This window comes from Tamandua tetradactyla, chromosome 13 (genome assembly GCF_023851605.1).
Source record: "Tamandua tetradactyla isolate mTamTet1 chromosome 13, mTamTet1.pri, whole genome shotgun sequence".
NCBI classification, from domain to species: Eukaryota; Metazoa; Chordata; class Mammalia; order Pilosa; family Myrmecophagidae; genus Tamandua; species Tamandua tetradactyla.
The window spans coordinates 27,080,104-27,092,016 of record NC_135339.1 but is presented as its reverse complement, the minus strand read 5'-3'; positions in this window follow the sequence as shown (position 1 = coordinate 27,092,016).

Genomic DNA, 11,913 nt, shown 5'->3' with positions numbered 1-11,913 from the left:
GGAACAAGACAAGGATGTCCACTATCACCACTATTATTCAACATTGTGTTGGAGGTTCTAGCCAGAGCAATTAGACAAGAAAAAGAAATACAAGGCATCAAAATTGGAAAGGAAGAAGTAAAACTATCACTGTTTGCAGACGATATGATACTATACGTCGAAAACCCGGAAAAATCCACAACAAAACTACTAGAGCTAATAAATGAGTACAGCAAAGTAGCAGGTTACAAGATCAACATTCAAAAATCTGTAGCATTTCTATACACTAGTAATGAACAAGTGGAGGGGGAAATCAAGAAACGAATCCCATTTACAATTGCAACTAAAAGAATAAAATACCTAGGAATAAATTTAACTAAAGAGACAAAAAACCTATATAAAGAAAACTACAAAAAACTGCTAAAAGAAATCACAGAAGACCTAAACAGATGGAAGGGCATACCGTGTTCATGGATTGGAAGACTAAATATAGTTAAGATGTCAATCCTACCTAAATTGATTTACAGATTCAATGCAATACCAATCAAAATCCCAACAACTTATTTTTCAGAAATAGAAAAACCAATAAGCAAATTTATCTGGAAGGGCAGGGTGCCCCGAATTGCTAAAAACATCTTGAGGAAAAAAAACGAAGCTGGAGGTCTCGCGCTGCCTGACTTTAAGGCATATTATGAAGCCACAGTGGTCAAAACAGCATGGTATTGGCATAAAGATAGATATATCGACCAATGGAATCGAATAGAGTGCTCAGATATAGACCCTCTCATCTATGGACATTTGATCTTTGATAAGGCAGTCAAGCCAACTCACCTGGGACAGAACAGTCTCTTCAATAAATGGTGCCTAGAGAACTGGATATCCATATGCAAAAGAATGAAAGAAGACCCATCTCTCACACCCTATACAAAAGTTAACTCAAAATGGATCAAAGATCTAAACATTAGGTCTAAGACCATAAAACAGTTAGAGGAAAATGTTGGGAGATATCTTATGGATCTTACAACTGGAGGCGGTTTTATGGACCTTAAACCTAAAGCAAGAGCACTGAAGAAGGAAATAAATAAATGGGAACTCCTCAAAATTAAACACTTTTGTGCATCAAAGAACTTCATCAAGAAAGTAGAAAGACAGCCTTCACAATGGGAGACAATATTTGGAAATGATATATCAGATAAAGGTCTAGTATCCAGAATTTATAAAGAGATTGTTCATCTCAACAACAAAAAGACAGCCAACCCAATTACAAAATGGGAAAAAGACTTGAACAGACACCTCTCAGAAGAGGAAATACGGATGGCCAAGAGGCACATGAAGAGATGCTCAATGTCCCTGGCCATTAGAGAAATGCAAATCAAAACCACAATGAGATATCATCTCACACCCACCAGAATGGCCATTATCAACAAAACAGAAAATGACAAGTGCTGGAGAGGATGCGGAGAAAGAGGCACACTTATCCACTGTTGGTGGGAATGTCAAAGGGTGCAACCACTGTGGAAGGCAGTTTGGCGGTTCCTCAAAAAGCTGAATATAGAATTGCCATACGACCCAGCAATACCATTGCTAGGTATCTACTCAAAGGACTTAAGGGCAAAGACACAAACGGACATTTGCACACCAATGTTTATAGCAGCATTATTTACAATTGCAAAGAGATGGAAACAGCCAAAATCTCCATCAACAGAAGAGTGGCTAAACAAACTGTGGTATATACATACGATGGAATATTATGCAGCTTTAAGACAAGATAAACTTATGAACCATGTAAAAACATGGATGGACCTAGAGAATATTATGCTGAGTGAATCCAGCCAAAAACTAAAGGACAAATACTGTATGGTCCCACTGATGTGAACGGACATTCGAGAATAAACTTGAAATATGTTATTGGTAACAGAGTTCAGCAGGAGTTAGAAACAGGGTAAGACAATGGGTAATTGGGGCTGAAGGGATACAGACTGTGCAACAGGACTAGATACAAAAACTCAAAAATGGACAGCACAATAATACCTAATTGTAAAGTAATCATGTTAAAACACTGAATGAAGCTGCATCTGAGCTACAGGTTTTTGTTTTGTTTTGTTTTGCTTTGTTTTGATTTTACTATTATTACTTTTATTTTTTTCTCTATATTAACATTCTATATCTTTTTCGGTTATGTTGCTAGTTCTTCTAAACCAATGCAAATGTACTAAGAAATGATGATCATGCATCTATGTGATGATGTTAAGAATTAATGATTGCATGTGTAGAATGGTATGATCTCTAAATGTTGGGTTAATTTCTTTTTTTCCGTTAATTAAAAAAAAAAAAAAAAAGAGAAGGGATAATTGGAGATGAAGGGATACAGACTGTACAACGGGACTGGATATAAAAACTCAGAAATGGACAGCACAATACTACCCAATTGTAATGCAATTATGTTAAAACACTGAATGAAGCTGCATGTGAGGTATAGGTTTTTTGTTTTTGTTTTTTTTGTTTTTTTTTTCTTTCTATTATTGTTTTAATTCTTATTCTGTTGTCTTTTTATTTCTTTTTCTAAATCGATGCAAATGTACTAAGAAATGATGAATATGCAACTATGTGATGTTATTAAGAATTACTGATTGTACATGTAGATTGGAATGATTTCTAATTGTTTTGTTAATTCTTTTTTTAATTAATAAAAAAAAAAGAATTACTGAGTGCATATGTAGAACGGTATGATTTCTAAATGTTGTGTTAATTTCTTTTTTTTTTCTTTCCGTTAATAAAAAAATAAAAATAAAAAAAATTCTTATAAGAAAACAGGAGCCTAGATTGTGAGCTTTTAGAGCAGACACATTAAGTCTGGAGTGGTGATTATTATTTCCGGATTTTGAGAGATTGTTTTATATATATAACCTGATATTTAGAGATAAGAATGAAGTCAAACAGGTTAGGATTAAAGTAATTCAGAACACAGGGGTAAGGAAGACAGTGTCTATATTTTAGAACTACACATACTCTTTGAGACCAATGGAAGAAAGGTTTACTTGATCTGGAATTGAAATTTTCTGTAGTGCATAATCTAATTCAACCTATCTGTATAGCTCATTTGAAAAACTGAAACAGGGAGCACAGAATAAGAAAGAGCTCCTTTAATCCTGTATAGATTATTGTAATGACTGGAAACATCCTAGAGTATATTAAGCAGATAATCAAAAAGTATTGGCAAAGTCCCCTAAGGGAGGGGAGAAAGAATATGGAACTATTAAACCTCACCATCAGGGAATCTCCTGATACTGTGTCAAACTTTAGGGCACCCAAATCAATAGGCCATGCCCTCGATCAAGAGGCTTACTCTTGTGAAGCTTATGTAGCGGAGAAGCTTAGCCTACTTATAGGCATACCTAAGAGTTACTTCTGGAGGGCCTCTTTTGTTGCTCAGATGTGGCTTCATTCTCTCTAAGCCCAACTCTGCAAGGGAAATCACTGCCCTCCCCGCTACGTGGGACAAGACAGACAGGGGTGAAAGTCTCCCTGGTGACATTGGGGAGGTGACTTCCAGGGATGAATCCAGACCTGGCATCATGGGATCAACAATTCCATCCTGACCAAAAGGAGGAAAAGAAGTGTAATTAATAAAGTATCAGTAGCAGAGAGAGTTCAAACAGAGTCGAGAGGCTACTCTGGTGGTTGCTCTTATGCAAGCTTCAGTTAGACCTTCCTACCTATCATATCCTGCCAACCCCCAACCAGGACCATTCCAGCCAATCCTAAAGAACACCTAGGGCAATATATAAGATTCCACAAGGGTTCCATGCACTAGAGTAACTTTCCAGAAACTTACAACCTCCCGAACTGGTCCCTGGTCCAGATAAGTCCTGAAACCTAGCCCAGCCCCTCCAGAACATCAGATAGTTCCATCTCCTTACCCCGTATTATTGACAGACCCTACCAATATGAAAAATTTAGAATTGCCATAGCCCAAACACCCCTAAACAGAGGTATGGAAAGATCAGAGGTGATGGTGGAGTTATACATAGGAGATAGGATTTAAAAAATGAATGTGAATGCTGAATCATTAAATTAATCTCTTTTAGTCTCCAGTATTTTAGAGCAGCTAGAAGTAAAAACCTAAAATTCTGAAATTGTAGCCCATGTCAAACGCTGAAATATGTTCTACAACTAATTGTTGTGCTGTGCTTTGAAGTTTTTTGAGACGATCGTATTGTAGCCCATGACAAACTCTGGGATCTGTTCTGTAACCACTTGTTGAAGAGTGCTGTATTAGTTAGGGTTCTCTAGAGAAACAGAATCAACAGGGAACACTTGCAAATATAAAATTTATGAAAGTGTCTCACGTGACCATAGGAACACAGAGTCCAAAATCCACAGGGCAGGCTGCGAAGCTGATGACTCCAATGGATGGCCTGGATGAACTCCACAGGAGAGGCTCACCAGCCAAAGCAGGAATGGAATCTGTCTCCTCTGAGTCCTCCTTAAAAGGCTTCCCATGATTGGATTTAGCATCACTAATTGCAGAAGACACTCCCCTTTGGCTGACTACAAATGGAATCAGCTGTGGATGTAGCTGACGTGATCATGACCTAATCCTATGAAATGTCCTCATTGCAACAGACAGGCCAGCGCTTGCCCAATCAGATGAACAGGTACCACAACTTGGCCAAGTTGACACCTGTCCCCAACCATGACAAGTGCTTTGAAAACTGTTGTTTTTCTATTTCTTTGCTCTCTCTATATGTTATACTATACAATTTAAAAAGTTTAAAAAAAAAGAAAAAATAATAAAATAAAATCTGAATATTGAAGAAAAAAGGATGATATGCAAAGAAGACTTGTCCCACCAAGGTATAAAACCACATTATATTGATACAGAATTTGTAATAGTGCTATATCTGAGAAATATGAACCATGGATAGGGCCTTAAAAATTTGCGAGTTACTGCTCTTTTTTAGCTGAATAATGGCGTTGTGGTCATATAATAAAATGCTGGGGGGGGGGGTTAGAGCTGTATATGGAAGCATTCAGGAGCAAAAATCATGTCTCTTCATATTGTTAAAACAATTCAGTCAATGAAAAAAAAGGGATGGAGTAAGCAAGGATGGCAAAATGTTGATAATTGAGTCTGAGATATGTTGACATTTATTTTCTCTATTTTTTGTAGATTTGAAACTTTTCATTACAAAAATATTAAAATAACAAGCTATTAATGGTTCAGGATAATCTGAATAGAGCAATGGACTAGACTCGATACTCCAGAAAGTTTTCCATGTATAAATGTGAGTGTTTACTAGACACGATGTAGGTATTTCAAATCAAGGGGGAAATGATGGACCCAATAAATAGTGAGATAACATATCTATTTGGAAAAATAAAATTAGTTCCTACTCATATCTTTACTAAAATGAACCTCAGAGGGATTAAGAACCTTTTTTTGAATAACAGTATTAAGAGGACAAGAAATTATGACTCTGGAATAGAACAGTCTTTTTAAGGAACATGAAAAACTGAGATGTCTGCCAGAGACACGGGTTCGATTTCTGGTGCCTGCCTATGCAAAAAACAAACAAACAAACAAAATCCCTGAGATGTCATAAAGTAAAAGATTTACAGAAATGATCTAATTTAAACTTAAAACTTTACTCTTCCAAAAGCTGCCAAGGGCTTGTTTTTAATTGTGTACTAATATCCATCACGGTAGCCCAAACACCCAGATTTGATAAGTTCATTCCACTAACTAGTTAAGAAGTACCAGTGTTTCATCCAGCCCTAAATTTGGAAAAATCTAGGGAGACAAAAGTAATACAAGACAGAGTTGTTACCCTAGAGGAGTTTACTACCTAGCTAGGGGGAAGGATGCACAAATATACAGGAAATAATCAGAAAGTGGACAACATGTCAACCAGAATATTACAATATATAAGAAAATTTGGAATTAGCAAAAAAGATTACTTGGTGTCTCCATTAGAAAAATAAGCATTTTTAGTGAACCCCTTTCCAGGTTATCTGCTTCTTCATTGTTTTGGGGCTATTTTGCACGTCTGTAAGTTATAGATAACTGATAGGAATGCAAAATAATTCTCGTCTTTAAACATGAAAATGAATTCTGTCCTGCAAAGGTTCAGCTGACTTCTTTTGTTGTGGAGGAGGCAAGTGCGCCTTCATTACACATTCATTTCAGTATTCCTCATCTATAAATGTGCCTCTTTTTTTTGTTGGTTGTGAAGTCTTATCATTTCCCTCATCAGAAATGAGTCAAATAAAATCTTAAACGTTTTTTAATTAAATTGCTCTCTCTTGAAAGACACAATAAACAAAGTTAAAGACAAGCAGAAAAAAATTTTTGCAACATTTTTAACAATGGAGGCATTTTTAGAATATATGAAGATTACCCAATACAATATTTTAAAAGACCAAAACCCAAGTGAAAAATAGGCAAATGATTTGACCAGAAAATCATAGGAGAAAAAGCACAAATGACCAGCAAACTTGAAAAGATGCAATATTTGTTAGTACAGAGGGTAAGCTGCTATGACAAAGATACCCCAAAATCCAGGGACTTGAGAAAAGACAGATGTTTATTTCTCTTTCTTGTAATAAATAGGATCTGCTCCATAAAGTAGTCGGTTGGGCTGGTGGGACAGCTCTGTCATTCTTAATATATGGCCTCCAAAAATGGTCTACTCAGCACTATTTCCTGCTATTGTAAAGGGGAAAATGACCAGGACGAGTCCATACATCACTTCCATTCATGTATTCTATTTGCATGAACTAAATCACATGGCCAAACCACACTGTGAAGGAAGCCAGAAAACATGGTCTTTAACTACTGGAAGGAAGAAGATGGACACTGGAGGACATTTAGCAATGTCCACCAATAAGCAGGAAATTCTGATTAAAACAATAAAAAGCATTCCCAGCCCCCACCAGATTGTCAGTTTTTAAAGTTTTATAATATGAAACTTGACAAGAATAAAAGGAAACAAACGCCCCAATATACTACTGGAGAGGATGTAAAATGAAAGAAGTTTGACAGTATCGCTCAAACTTTTTAACATGCTTACCCTTTGAACTTGAAATTCTATGTACAGGGACCAACTTTATAGGAATTCTCCCACATTTCAAAGAATGCACAAGATATTCATTGCACCATTATTTATTATTTAAAAAAACATAAGAAGAAACCTAAATGTCCATCAATAGAGGAAATATTTTAAAATTCTGATATAATCCCTTCTATGGAATACTAAGTGGCTGTTAAAGAGAATAAAGTATATTAACATGAACTTGCTCTGAGATATATTTTAAAGTGAGAAGGCGAGATATAGAAAAAGATAGAAATGATCCTATTTATAGAACTATATATGTATTTATATTATGTAAAAACATAAAAATAAATTAGAATTATTCTTACCAACTATTTAATAATAATTTACCCCTAGAGGTAGGGGAACTAATGCTCTAGCATAAAGAAGAACTTAATTGTTTCCTCTCTAGGCTTAAGAATTATTAGAACCTTTTACAATAATAACGTCTTTGTGTGTTATAAAATGTTTAAAAAGGACAAAGCAAGAAAAGAAACCAGATTTGGAGGAAAGAATTTGCGAATACAAAAGGAAACACTATAGTGGTTGTATCAGTGTTGGAAGCAAGGTTGATTTGTCTTCTTTCTCTCTCTCTCTCCAGAAAAGATTGATGCCTTCTGGAATAAAATGATTTTTTTTAATTTGTCTCTTAGCTGGACTCTAAGCAAACTGAGCGCCTGGTATTTTTCCGACTGCCATCCCAAACCATAGCCTAGCATTTCTGAATAGAGACCAAAAACCTTATACATCTTTGGGGAAAGGGGACAAGGACATTTCTATTGCATTTATGAATAGTTTCCATTGTAACAGCTAAGTAGATTTGTGGTTTACAGATTACCATGCAATCATAAAACCATTTAATGGTAATGATAAAGATGATGACGAAAGACGATGTAAACACAAGGGGAAGTGTTCATAATATTTTGACTGGACTAAAAAAAGCAGGAAACAAGATGATAGACTCTAATTACATATGGACAAAATTAACAAAGGCAACTCAAAAAAAGGGGTCGGGGGGGGGGACGGCATGTCCCTGAGACAGAGTGATGGGATTATGTGTGGTTTGTGATATTTCCTTTAAGACTGTTCTTAAAGGAATGATAAAATAGCAAAGACAAAAATGTATATAGCATAGATAAAATCAGGAAGAAAATAAATGGGAAATAATTTCCTTCAAAGACAGAAGTATTTTTTATGACAAATTAAAAACCCAAGAATTCTGATCAATGGCTCCAGAAATTGCCTTTTGTATAAGTTCAAAATATTTTTCATTTTTACTCTATCTATACCAGGGCGTCTCTTTTCTATCGAAATACAGAACTGGGGAGATATTTTCTTGGAATCAAAATTGGAAACATGAGATCTAAAAGGGCTTTGGAATCTCCCTGCCCTAATACACTCAGATTTATCAGGTAATAGTATTGCCAAAAGAAGTCTGTCAAATATTCCCATGTCTAGGGGGAATCAAAAAAACAGAATGCAGTCCATTCTTGAAAAACAAAATTTTCTTCCTTTGAATCATTGAAAACGACATGAATACAATAGGCAAATAATCCCAAAAGTTATTCAAGGAAATGAATGGAATAATTTACACTAAATAAGCCACAGGATTTGGAATACTGACAATCTCACTTTATAGGAAAACTTTTCCAAATCCCTCCAACACTTAGAGTAGGAAACCATGAACCACACAGAGAGAGAGAATTTACGCAGCAGTGGTTAGGGCCAGGCGGGTTGCCACAGTTGAACACAAAATGTCCTTTTCCACAAAGCACTGTCCACCCCTAACACTGGATTCCCCCAGCATTTCAGGATTGATTTTTTTTTCATTGAAAATTGAAATTCTTTTCCCACAAATACACTGCTCAGAAACATCTGAAATTCCTAGACATATTTCTTAAGGATTATATTTCCAGCAATCGTTTTCAGACTCTCCACCTGTTTTCAGACTCTATGTTAAACATCTCAACCAACTACTGAACAATACCATTTGCAATTTGCAGTCTCTCAAACAGATTGCAAGCCATGTGACTGTGTTTCTTATTCCAAGCCATCTTAAAATTTACTAGTGAAATTTTCAAACACTGCTTGAAATGTGTTCCTAACATTTATGTGTATGACATCGACTGCATCTCCTCTAATTCAAAAACTATCAAAGTAAGTTGCAAAGTATGTCTCAGTATAACTTTTTTTTTTCTAATAACCCCTCTCTACAGTCATTACCTTACTGCTCATTAGCCAATACTCTCCACTTGCTTACCATTCATTCAAAAACATCAGTGTTAATTTTACATGTGACTATTCGCAGTATAGCACTCATCTTTCTAATCTCTTCTCCTAAGCTTCCAATGCTAGCTTCCATGATAGCGAAAGAAATATTCGCAGGTTGCAATGGCCAGGTGGCTATTCTCTTCCACTCTATCCCTTCACAAGCGGGCTAGGGGTAGAACTTGAGAGTGACTGAAGCCGTGTAAATGCAAGGATCACTGCCCAAGACAGTCAAACACTAGGAGAGAAGAATGAAGTCAGCATCCTTAAGGGGGCACTAAACTTAAGGGGTTATACCTTGAACTGAACCAGAGAGAACAGCTGCGAAAGCCACTCCCTTTGGGAACAACAAACTGGGAGGTGGACCGAAAGAGTAAGACCTGAATAAAACTCAATTCAGGAACATGTGAACAGACACTAGAACCACCTTCATTGGAACCCAGGAATTATTCTTATGGGCTAACTGGTGCAAGATACATGACTTAAAAGCATCATGACTTAAAAGATGGAGGTCTAATCTTTTTTTTTTTTATAGCTCAGATGCAGCTTCATTCAGTGTTTTAACATAATTACATTGCAATTAGGTAGTATTGTGCTGTCCATTTCTGAGTTTTTGTATCTAGTCCTGTTGCACAGTCTGTATCCCTTCAGCTCCAATTACCCATTATCTTACCCTGTTTCTAACTCCTGATGGTCTCTGTTACCAATGACATATTCCAAGTTTATTCTCTAATGTCGGTTCACATCAGTGGGACCATACAGTATTTGTCCTTTAGTTTTTGGCTAGTCTCACTCAGCATAATGTTCTCTAGGTCCATCCATGTTATTACATGCTTCATAAGTTTAGTCTGTCTTAAAGCTGCATAATATTCCATCGTATGTATGGAGGTCTAATCTTCAGTATGCATTATGTCTTCCACAACTGATAAGATCTGTTTCACAGACGTCTTAAATTTTCTCTCCCACTCCTTTTTTTCAAAATCAATTACTCAAATAACACACCTGCCCAATGAGAAGTAGTCCAGTATAACCTCTCCCTCTCCCTCTCCCTCTCCCTCTCCCTCTCCCTCTCCCTCTCCCTCTCCCTCTCCCTCTCCCTCTCCCTCTCCCTCTCCCTCTCCCTCTCCCGCCCCCTCCCCCTCTCCCACGCCCTCCCCCTCCCCCTCCCCCTCCCCCTCCCCCCCCTCTCCCTCTCCCTCCCCCTCCCCCTCCCCCTCCCCCTCCCCCCCCTCTCCCTCTCCCTCCCCCTCCCCCTCCCCCTCCCCCTCCCCCCCCCCCTCCCCCTCCCTCTCCCTCTCCCTCTCTCCCTGCCCCACCTCCACTGCCCAGAGACACCATGGAATCTTCCTTGGAGCGGAGGGCTTCAGTTCTCCTTACAATACCAAGCTGAGAGAAAGCTGCTGTGGCTTCTGCAGCACAAGGACACAGGGAACCAGGAAGCCTTATCGCTAGTGGGAGTGTGAAATTCTACATGTTTAAAAAGTTATCTGGCGCCCACCCCCTGTCGCCGGCACACACGGTTTTTGTCCAGTACAAAGTCTGGGGGTTGGGAATTTTCAGTGGATTATTTCCTCCTCCAGAACAGCAACTAAAGAAACAGAAACAATACGAAACAGCTCCCGGAGCCACGACAGAGACCAAAAAGACAGCGTACCCCATTCTGGAACGGCTGAACGGGCAGGGAGAATCCGCTGCGGTGAGATACCCGAGGGGTGCGCGTTTTCCCGGCCGGGGCGGCTGGCGACTGGGGTCCCCTCCACGCACGTGGCTCCCCGGTCTGACTGGGAACGTTGGATAGCGGGGCCCTCCCGCCACGCTTGGCGTCTCGGGCCAGCTGGGCAATTTGGACCAGTACTCCCCCAAGCTGCGGCGGCCGGCGGCCCCCCCTCCACGCGCGGTTTCCCAGGCCGACTGCGAGATTCGGATTGGCAAGTTAAAGGAGCCACAGCATCTTTTACTGGTGGGACCCGCAGACAGACGAGCGCCATGAGCGCCACCTACTGGGCAGGAAAAGAAAAACAGAGCCCAGAGATTTCACAGAAAAACCTTTCAACCAGCCGGGTCCCACACCCAGGGAAATCTGATCAAATGCCCAGACACCAGCAGAAAATAATGGATGACGCTCGGAAAATTGAAGATATGGCCCAGTCAAAGGAACAAACCAATAGTTCAAATGAGATACAGGAGCTGAGACAACTAATGCTGAATATACGAACAGAAATGGAAAAACTCTTCAAAAACCAAATCAATAAATTGAGGGAGGACATGAAGAAGACATGGGCTGAACAAAAAGAAGAAATAGAAAATCTGAAAAAACAAATCACAGAACTTATGGGAGTGAAGGACAAAGAAGAAAAAATGGAAAAAACAATGGATACCTACAATGGTAGATCTAAAGAGACAGAAGCTACAATTAGTGAACTGGAGGATGGAACATCTGAATTCCAAAAAGAAACAGAAACTATAGGGAAAAGAATGGAAAAACTTGAGCAGGGGATCAGGGAACTGAATGACAATATGAAGCGCACAAATATACGTGCTGTGGGTGTCCCAGAAGGAGAAGAGAAGGGAA